We start from the raw sequence: 10897 nt of genomic DNA, 5'->3' as shown, positions 1-10897 counted from the left end.
GATGGAGCTGCTGGGGTAGGTGCTGGAGCTGGTGGCACTGAAGCTGTAGCTGGTGCAGATGAAGTGGCTCTGGTATCTGTTACTGGCACTGCAGTTGATCTCTGAGCTCTAGGCACTCTGGCAAATGCATCAGTGGTTGTTCTGCCCTTCCTCTCCTGCATGTCATCCTGTAGCTGCTCCACAACTGACTGAATCTCAATTACTTTCACATCCAAGTGATAGAATTTTTGCTCCACGATTCTTTCCAAGCTCTCCAGGTTTTGAGTCAGGGTGGCCAGTCCCTTCTCAATCCTCAGAGTGGATGCAATCAGGTAGCCAAGCTGATCTTGCTTGCTTTTCAAAAAGTACTCAGATGCCTCCTCTTGAGTTGGCATCTTGGCAGCCTTCTCTTTCTTTGCTTTCTCCTTCTTCTCTTGAGCTTGTACTGATGATGGTTCATTCTCATTCATCACAACTTGATTGTCCTCGAAGTCTGGGTAGATAGGCAAGTGTTCCTTATCCAACAAGTATGCCTATGCCCATCTTTGAGTTTATCAACTCCTGGATTTGTGGGGCATATCCACAACTTCTTTTCTGGTCAGCTGCAGTCCTCTTGATAGTCTCAACTATAAGCCTCATGACCTTGAACTTCCGTGTCACATCAAATATATGTAGCAAGTTAATTGCATGGCCTCTAATCATTCTGTGATCACCAGACTTGGGCAAGAGAGTGTGCCTAAGGATCCAATTGATTGTAGGCAGCCCTGACAGCAAGTGTTTTACTGAGTGTGCCTAAGGATCCAATTGATTGTAGGCAGCCCTGACAACAAGTGTTTTACTGACCCAAACTGGTGAGTCTCAAGATCATCTTCAGGAATCTCCTTGTACATGTTTGCCATAGAGTTGTGATCCATCTTCTTCTTGGGATAGACATCCAAGTCATCTTCTTCTTCCTTAGGAGCATTGATCAGATTTGCCCATTCCTCAATAGTTGAGTGGTACCTTGCACCTTCAGACATCCATACTATCCTGTCATCTGGATAGAAGTGTGTTGTGGAGTAGAATTGCATTATGAGCTCCTCATTCCACTTTGTGAGCTTCTGCCCAACAAAGTCTGCAACTCCACAAGCACTGAAGCTGTCAAACACACCAAGATAGTGTTCCTCATTTTCCTTGATATACTTCCAGTCGACCCACTTCATTTCACACACTATAGGCTTCTTGTCCAGCAGCACTATCTCATAGAAATCTTGTTGTTCCTTTGTGTGGAACCTGTAATCAACAACAGTCCTTCTCCTGGTAGCATATGGATCTGTCTCTCTCCATAGCCTCAACCCCGAGTCTCTCCTGATCTTCATGTTCTCAGCCACAGGATGAGCACCATTGTGGTCTGGAATCTTGGGTTTGAGCTTTCTCAGGACTTGTCCTTCATCATCTTCATCAGCAGCAACTTCAGGCAGTGGGGTCCTGTTCTTCTCAGCAGCTGGTATACTCCTGGTGTTCCTCTTAGGTGCACTCTTGGGCTTGGAGGCTGCTTTGGGTGCTTCTTTGGGCTTTGATGAAGCAGCCCCTGTCCTGATAGCATCACCCATAAGCTTATGGGCCTTAGGTGCTGGTGTAGCAACCTCTTCTTCCTCTTCATCTTCAGAATCTCTCATGATTGATGATCTCCCAAGCACTCTAGCAGTGGTCTTTTTTGATCCTCTCCTTCCTCTTCTTCCCTTCTGCAGCAGCCTCTTTGGGTTCAGATCCCAAAGGGACTTGAGTAGATGCTCTGGCCTTAGACATTGGAATTCTCTTTGTAGGAACCTTTTGCTTCATGCCTGGCTTGGTGGCAGCAGCAGTGCTATATTCCTTCTTAACCACTTTCTTCTTGGAAGTGGCCTCATCCTCAACTGCCACATAGTCTTCATCCTCAGACTCTGAAGTTTTCTTCTTCCTTGTTCTGGTGGCAGCTTTGGGCAAGTTGCTGGGAGTGCTCATGCTACCATCATCTGAACTGCTAGAGGGACTAGTGCCCTCACTCAGGCGAACCTGCTCCTTTGACCTGTTCTGGCTGTCACTCTGATCAGGCATATTGCAAACACTGACAGCAGACCATGTGAATAGATATAGATGAGATAGAGTGGATGAGCATCACAAAATGCAGAGGTTTTTGCAAAAGAATGAGTCAAAAACTTAGTTTTAGTTTTCCACAAAAAGCATTTCCGATCAACCGATTTGTAAACTCGGTGATACCGAAGCAGCTGTTGGAACCTAAACTAGTGAACTCGGTCAGACCGAGTCACAGTTCGGTGGCACCGAGACTGCTAGGGTTCCACAAAGTCCTGAACTCGGTCACACCGATTTGCAATTCTTGGTCAGACCAAAAATTACATGTGCAATGGCCTGAGCCGAATCGGTGGTACCGAGTTCCACAACTCGGATGGTCCGAGATGGTTTCGGCGGAAACCTAACCCTAAATTTTCAATTCAACTCTAATCTACAGAGTGTTTTGACTGGATAGAAGTGTTTCAATCGTGTTAAGAATCATAATGAATACAATGTGCTAGGAATCGGACGAGGATAGCACTGTGATCGAGTCCATACCCTAGTTCGGCGATGAACTCGCTATGGCGGCGATGGCGGGGAAGAATTCCGTTGACGGCGGCAGAGACCAGCGACAGGAGGCGGCTGGCGACGAGGAGGACGATCCAGAGACCTAGGAGGCAGAGCGAGCTATGCACGGGCGAAGGTGTTTCGGAGAAATTTCCAAAATTTTGCCCGTGAGTATATATAGCCCGACCCTGTCGGTGTGACCGAGTGGAACAACTCGGTGGCACCGAGATTGAAAACCTAGATCGACTTACTGATCTCGGTATGACCGAAATTGATGAATTGGTCAGACCGAAACGCACAAAGAAGTTTTGGAAGTTTAAGTCTATGACGAATCAGGGACTCTGAGTTCTCCTCACACAGAGTGGTTCGAATCTGACTTGATCAAATTTTGTGATGTATCATGAATAGAGTTTGAGACGAGAAAAGCATAGATAGCTAGAGAGGGTTCCTAGGCATTCTTGTCCATCCACTTGGCAAAAGAAAAGAAAAACAATCAATCAAAACAACAAGTGGATGTCCTCGAATGAGTGAAATATGCAATCAACATGCTCACACAATAAAATGGCAATTGAAATATGTGGCAAAGCATGCACAACCAATTCTAGCATCTATCAAACAATTTGCGATGACTAGGTCATCTATATATGAGTATATTGACTTGAGAGTCAAATGAGAACATTTGATCATAGGTCATACTCATCGTTTAAGCACAAGTGGGGTTACCACTTTTACATAAATCATTGTTGTGTTCACACCATTAGAGTTGCTTTAGCTCAATTCTTAGAGTAAAGCTCCCCTAGATGTGATATCCCCCCTAAGAGGGATGAACTAACCTTGGGTTTTGTCGATGATGACTTCATGTAGATGTTGAAGATGTGGATGCTCAATGTTGATGATCATTTGGAGCTATCCATTGGAGTGAGTTGCACTTTCAATACCTACACGGGTTAGTCCCACAAGGAACAAACAAGGATATCCATTGACATAGAGTGATGCACACGCAAGATGATGTCAGAAGCTTTTAGGTTACCTTGTCCCTTGTCTTACCAACAAGAGGGTTTGTGACTCCTTGAACTAGTGCAATATGTGGAAGTTGATTGCACTTGTTCTTGCCAAGATGATAAGAGTGAAGTATGTTGGCGGAGTCACCCTCAAGAACTCTCTAGTTCTTCTTCAGGATCCACACCATCTTGATGGGAATCCTTGGTGTTGTAGTTGTACTTGATGAAGTGGAACTTGAAGTAGTCTTGGGAACCCACTTGACCAAGGCCTTAGGAGCTTCTTCAAATGCATCAATTTCCTCTTGAAGCTTGTCCTTGCCTTTTTGCTTGTGGTCTTATGGTGGAAGATCATCTTGAGCTTGTGTCCCTTTGAAAGAAGTAGGATCATACTTCAATTGTTGAGGAACAAACTTCGTCTTGGGGTATTGATCTTCTTCCCACTCAACTCCATTGGCATTGAACTTTCGTTCAAAACCAACACCTTGATTCTTCCGGTGCCTTCCTTGCTTGCGTACAATTTCCTCGAATTGCTTACTTCCGGCAAGGCTCTTGTAAACACCTTTCTCTATAATTCCCTTCAATAAGCTATTTTCTTGCTCAAGTGTAACTTGGCTAAGAGAATCATTAGTGGAATTAAGAGAACTACTAGAAGCAACAATATTGGATTTAGCATGATTATTGTTACTACTAGAGGAAGAATCTTTCTTGTTCTTGTTACTAGACTTGACTTGAGGCATGTAAGCGGATAAGAGTAAACGCTTGGCAATGTAAGAAGAACTGTTCTTACGAAGATCATCATTGATTGCTTTTAAGAACTCATGCTCTTGCTCAAGGTTGAGCTTTTCAAAGCGTAATTTCTCATGAGTCCTTAAAAGTTCTCGATGATCTCCTAAGGTAGTTTCATGAGCTAACTTAAGAGTGTTTAGTTCTTTAGTTAGAGATTCAATCTTATCCTTATCATTGTCCTTCGTTTTATCTTGATTAGCATGATTAATTGACGTTTCATCATAGTATTCATCACTAGAGTTGTCAACAAGTAAATCATCATCACCTAACAAGTCATCTTCATCACTATTGAAATCAACATACTCGGGGTGTGATACCTTTGGGCCTTTAGCCATGAAGAATGTTCCAACTCCTTCATTTGGTGAGTCAAATATGTCGTAGGAGTTGGTTGTCACAAGTGCTAGACCGGCAACACCTTCATCTTGAGTATATTCGGAGTCGGAGTGATAGCTTCTCTCGAAGTGTTTGTCGGAGTCGGAGCCGGATACCCATTCACCAACATGAGCTTGATGTCTTCGTTTTGTGTAGCTCCTTGATGACTTGTCCTTTCTTTCCGAATCCTTGCTTCTCCGTGAGGGTCTTCGTTCATAACGATCATCTCTACTCCTTCTTTCTCTAGATGGTGATTTTTCTCTTCTACTTCTTCTCTTGGGAGAATCTTCTCTTCTCTTGTAGGGGGGCATACACTCATTGGAATAGTGTCCGGGCCTTCCACAATTGTAGCAATTTCGCTCTCGACTAGAAGATCTTTTGTCATTGTAGGACCTTGACTTGGAGCTTCTCTCTTTGCTTCTACTCTTGTAGAACTTGTTGAAGTTCTTCACCATTAAGCTCAATTCTTCATTGAAGGTTTGTTTCTCACTCGATGATGTGGGGGCATCACATGAGGCTTTGTAAGCACCACTTGATTTGTTGTGAAGTTCCTCTTTATCCTTGAGTGACATCTCATGAGCAACAATTCTTCCGATGACTTCCGTTGGCTTGAGATCTTTGTAATTGGGCATCATTTGGATAAATGTGCACACGGTATCATATTTTCCATCCAAGGCTCTTAGGATCTTCTTGATGATGAATCTATCGATCATCTCTTCACTCTCTAAGCCGGCAATCTCATTTGTGATAAGAGCAAGCCTAGAGTTCATTTCAGCGACACCTTCACCATCCTTCGTTTTGAACTTGTCAAGTTGACTTTGAAGCACATCCAATTTGGATTCCTTGACGGAGTCGGTACGTTCATGCATATCAATCAAAGTATCCCAAATTTCCTTTGCATTCTCAAGACGGCTGATTTTGTTGAATTCTTCGGGGCACAATCCGTTGAAGATGATATCACAAGCTTGAGCGTTGTATTGCAGCATTTTCAAGTCTTCCGCGGTGGCTTCACGGTTCTGTTCTTTCCCATCAAAGAATTCACCTTGCAAGCCAATACACAGAATAGCCCAAACGGCGGGGTTATGTCCAAGAATATGCATTTTCATCTTATGCTTCCAACTAGCAAAATTAGTGCCATCAAAGTAAGGACCTCTATGGTGATAATTTCCCTCGCTAGACGCCATACTCTCCTAGGTTGTGAAACCAAGTCTATGACCACCAAAAGCTATGGAAATCAAAGCAAATGGAGACCAAAGCTCTGATACCACTTGTAGGATCGAAAGTATGTCTAGAGGGGGGTGATTAGACTACTTGACCAAATAAAAATCTAGCCTTTTCACAATTTTGGTTCTTGGTAGATTTTAGCTATCTTAGCACAAGTCAAGCAATCTCCACACAATTCAAGCAAGCATGAAAAAGAGTATATGAGCATCAGAAAGTAAAGCATGCAACTTGCAATAATGTAAAGGGAAGGGTTTGGAGGATTCAAACGCAATTGGAGACACGGATGTTTTTGTCGTGGTTCCGATAGGTGGTGCTATCGTACATCCATATTGATGGATACTTCAACCCACGGAGGGTAATGGTTGCACGAGTCCACGGAGGGCTCCACCCACGAAGGGTCCACAAAGAAGCAACCTTGTCTATTCCATCTTGGCCGTCGCCCACAAAGGACTTGCCTCACTAGCGGTAGATCTTCTCGAAGTAGGCGATCTCCTTGCCCTTACAAACTCCTTGGTTCAACTCCACAATCTTGTCGGAGGCTCCCAAGTGACACCTAGCCAATCTAGGAGACACCACTCTCCAAGAAGTAACAAATGGTGTGTTGATGATGAACTCCTTGCTCTTGTGCTTCAAATGATAGTCTCCCCAACACTCAACTCTCTCTCACAGGATTTGGATTTGGTGGAAAGAAGATTTGAGTGGAAAGCAACTTGGGGAAGGCTAGAGATCAAGATTCATATGGTTGGAATGGAATATCTTGACCTCAACACAAGTGTAGGTGGTTCTCTCTCAGAAAATGTGTATTGGAAGTGTAGGTATGTTCTGATGGCTTTCTCCATGAATGAAGAGTGGGTGGAGGGGTATATATAGCCTCCACACAAAATCTAACCGCTACACACAATTTGCCAAACTCTATGGGACCGAATGGTTAAACTCGGTCGGACCGATTCAGCAAACGTAGTAACTGTTAGGATTTTTGGTGGGGCTGAGATGCAACTCGGTAGGACCGGTATGGTTAGGGTTAGGGCATAACGTAATCTCGGTGTGACCGATTACACAAGCTCGGTGGGACCGATTTTGGTAATAAGCTAACTAGAGAGTTGGTCAGGTAAACTCGATGGGACCGATTCGCTCATCTCGGTGAGACCGAAATGTTACAAAAGGGAAACAGAGAGTTTACATTGCAATCTCGGTGGGACCGATGGCTCATCTCGGTAAGACCGAAACGTTACAAAGGGAAACAGAGAGATTACAATCCCATCTCGGTGAGACCGATTTGCCTAGGGTTTGTGGCAGTGGCTATGACATTTCAAACTCGATGGCGCCGGATAGAAAGAATCGGTGGGGCCAAGTTTGACTTTTGGTTTAGGTCATATGTGGATGTGGGAAGGTAGTTGAGGATTTTGGAGCATATGACTAAGCACTTTGAGCAAGCAAGCCATTAAGCAACACCTCATCCCTCCTTGATAGTATTGGCTTTTCCTATAGACTCAATGTGATCTTGGATCACTAAAATATAAAATGTAGAGTCTTGAGCTTCAAGCTTGAGCCAAACTTTTTGTCCTTAGAATTTTGAGGGATCCACGTTCCTCATCCATGCCATGCCATTCATTGAGCTTTTCCTGAAATATTAATCTTGGAATAATGTTAGCTCAATGAGCTATATGTTGTTAGGAATTACCAAAACCACCCAGGGATAGTTGCACTTTCAGGGGGAATGGGGATGCACTAGGGTTTGCGGGGGTCGCGGGCGATGTCTTAAAGGGGCCAGGGAGGTCGGGGATGGTCTACACGGTGCGGCCTCGGCGGCCGGATGACTGCCATGGCTCCCCCGTCTCCCTGTAGCTACAGGAGGTAGGAGATGAGTGGGGTGTCTAGGTTGGGCCACCAGCCACATGGGCCTCTTCCTCCCTTCGCTTCCATTTTTCTGTTTTGTTCCTTAGCTTTCTTTTCTATTTTTCTTTTTTTGCGAGAGCTTTGTATTTTAGTTAGCCAACAAAAGACTTTTTGTCAGGTCCCCGACTCGATGTCACATCGATCTAGCCGGTAACACCTCATATCACTTTGCGGCCTCACGCACGGTATCCCCACGGGTGTCGTCTTACCATTTCCCGGGACCGTTTGCGCCTTTTGGCTCACGTATATGATAGTGTCGCTAGCATCCATATGATAATGAGCCCGGGCTGACATGACTAGTCGTAAACCCAAAGTGGCACAGACTTACAGGGACAGGCATCCATGACCCAGCTTCGAACGTGTCGGTCATCAGCAAGTGGGTCCGGGCTGTAGCACTGGGCTAGCAGGACTCCGGTAAACCGGGCTGTAGCGGGCTAACAGGACTCCGGTACTCAAAGCGTGACATTTCCCCGAAGGGACAGACACAGGAATGAAGAAGGACACATGCCGGCCAGCCTGAGTGTTCCAGAGCAGTAGCAAGCTACCATGGCTCAGCGGTAACACTAGGAGACATTTCCCGGTAAGAGAGGCTACTAAAGATAAACAACTAGATAGTCAGATCCCACACATACCAAGCATTTCAATCATACACACAATATGCTCGATATGTGCAAATACAACGAAGCATCACAACATGACTCTACGACACAAGTACTTTATTTAAGGCTCAGGGAGCCATACATAACATACACAAAGGTACGGGTCTCACGACCCAACATACAAGTCATACAGTCATACAAACCAGCAGCGGAAGCACATTGTCTGAGTACAGACAACTAGTAAAATAAAAGAGGCTTGGAAAGCCTAACTATACTACGTGGTCCTTCACAAGCTCAGGGTCACCACCTGGGTCTTTAGCCTACTCGTTGATGTCAACGTCTACATAGAACCCATCAGAAGGGGTTGCAGCGTCTTCTGTAAAATGTAAATTATAGCAACATGAGTACAAAGGTACTCAGCAAGACTTACATCAGATCCTACATACATGCATATTATCAAGAAGGGTTGGTGGAGTTATTGCAGCAAGCCAGCTTTGACTCTTGGCTAGACTATCCTACGATACTCCAACTTGAAATGGTTTTGCGCACACGAGTCCACTACTCACCACTTCAATACACTACCGAGGATCCACCTCCGTCTTCCTACGGAAGAGCCATCCTCGGCACTCACACTTATCTTGAGGCTTTTAGTAGTTTCCATTTACTTGTCTATGAACTATATAGGCAACCAAGTAGTCCTTTACCGCGGACGCGGCTATTCGAATAGATCATGTTAACCCTGCAGGGGTGTACTTCTTCATACACGCTCTCACCACTTACCGTCGTTTACACGACATGTACTCGGCAACCTTCAAGCGGAAGCCCAACGTGGGTGTCGGCCACGACCTACCTAATCACCTAAGTCTCCAATCCAGGTTTATCGCCTATCCAGGTTCCATCCGCAGGGAGTCCGGCCGAGGTTTCCCATACGGCCCCGAACGATGTGTACAGGGGTCCGTGACACCTAACGGGTGCCCGGTATCCCCGGCCACGTACCTAAGTGTCAGGACCCCGACTCGATGTCACATCGATCTAGCTTGTAACACCTCATATCACTTTGCGGCCTTACGCACGGTATCCCCACGGGTGTTGCCTTACCTTTTCCCGGGACCGTTTGCGCCTTTTGGCTCACGTATATGATAGTGTCGCTAGCATCCATATGATAAGGAGCCCGGGCTGACATGACTAGTTGTAAACCCAAAGTGGCACAGACTTACAGGGACAGGCATCCATGACCCAGCTTCGAACGTGTCGGTCATCAGCAAGTGGGTCCGGGCTGTAGCACTGGGCTAGCAGGACTCCGGTAAACCGGGCTGTAGCGGGCTAACAGGACTCCGATACTCAATGCGTGACATTTCCCCGAAGGGACAGACACAGGAACGAAGAAGGACACATGCCGGCCAGCCTAAGTGTTCCAGAGCAGTAGCAAGCTACCATGGCTCAGCGGTAACACTAGGAGACATTTCCCGGTAAGAGAGGCTACTAAAGATAAACAACTAGATAGTCAGATCCCACACATACCAAGCATTTCAACCATACACACAATATGCTCGATATGTGCAAATACAACGAAGCATCACAACATGACTCTATGACACAAGTACTTTATTTAAGGCTCAGGGAGCCATACATATCATACACAAAGGTACGGGTCTCACGACCCAACATACAAGTCATACAGTCATACAAGCCAACAGCGGAAGTACTTTGTCTGGGTACAGACAACTAGTAAAATAAAAGAGGCTTGGAAGCCTAACTATACTACGTGGTCCATCACAAGCTTAGGGTCACCACCTGGGTCCTTAGCCTACTCGTTGATGTCAACGTCTACATAGAACCCATCAGAAGGGGTTGCAGCGTCTTCTGTAAAAATGTAGATTATAGCAACATGAGTACAAAAGTACTCAGCAAGACTTACATCAGATCCTACATACATGCATAGTATCAAGAAGGGTTGGTGGAGTTATTGCAGCAAGCTAGCTTTGACTCCTGGCTAGACTATCCTACGATACTCCAACTTGAAATGTTTTGCGCACACGAGTCCACTACTCACCACTTCAATACACTACCGAGGATCCACCTCCGTCTTCCTACGGAAGAGCCATCCTCGGCACTCACACTTATCTTGAGGCTTTTAGTAGTTTCCATTTACTTGTCTATGAACTGTATAGGCAACCAAGTAGTCCTTTACCGCGGACGCGGCTATTCGAATAGATTATGATAACCCTGCAGGGGTGTACTTCTTCATACATGTTTCCACCACTTAGCGTCCGCACACGACATGTGCTCGGCAGACTTCAAGCGAAAGCCGACGTGGGTGTAGACCACGACCTACCTAAACACTTAAGCCTCTAGTCCAGGTTTATCGCCTATTCAGGTTCCATCCGCAGGGAGTCCGGCCGAGGTTTCCCATACGGCCCCGAACGATGTGAACAAGGTTCC

The sequence above is a fragment of the Triticum aestivum genome, chromosome 2A, assembly GCF_018294505.1.
Source record: "Triticum aestivum cultivar Chinese Spring chromosome 2A, IWGSC CS RefSeq v2.1, whole genome shotgun sequence".
NCBI lineage: Eukaryota > Viridiplantae > Streptophyta > Magnoliopsida > Poales > Poaceae > Triticum > Triticum aestivum.
Note: the sequence above shows the minus strand (reverse complement) of the source record.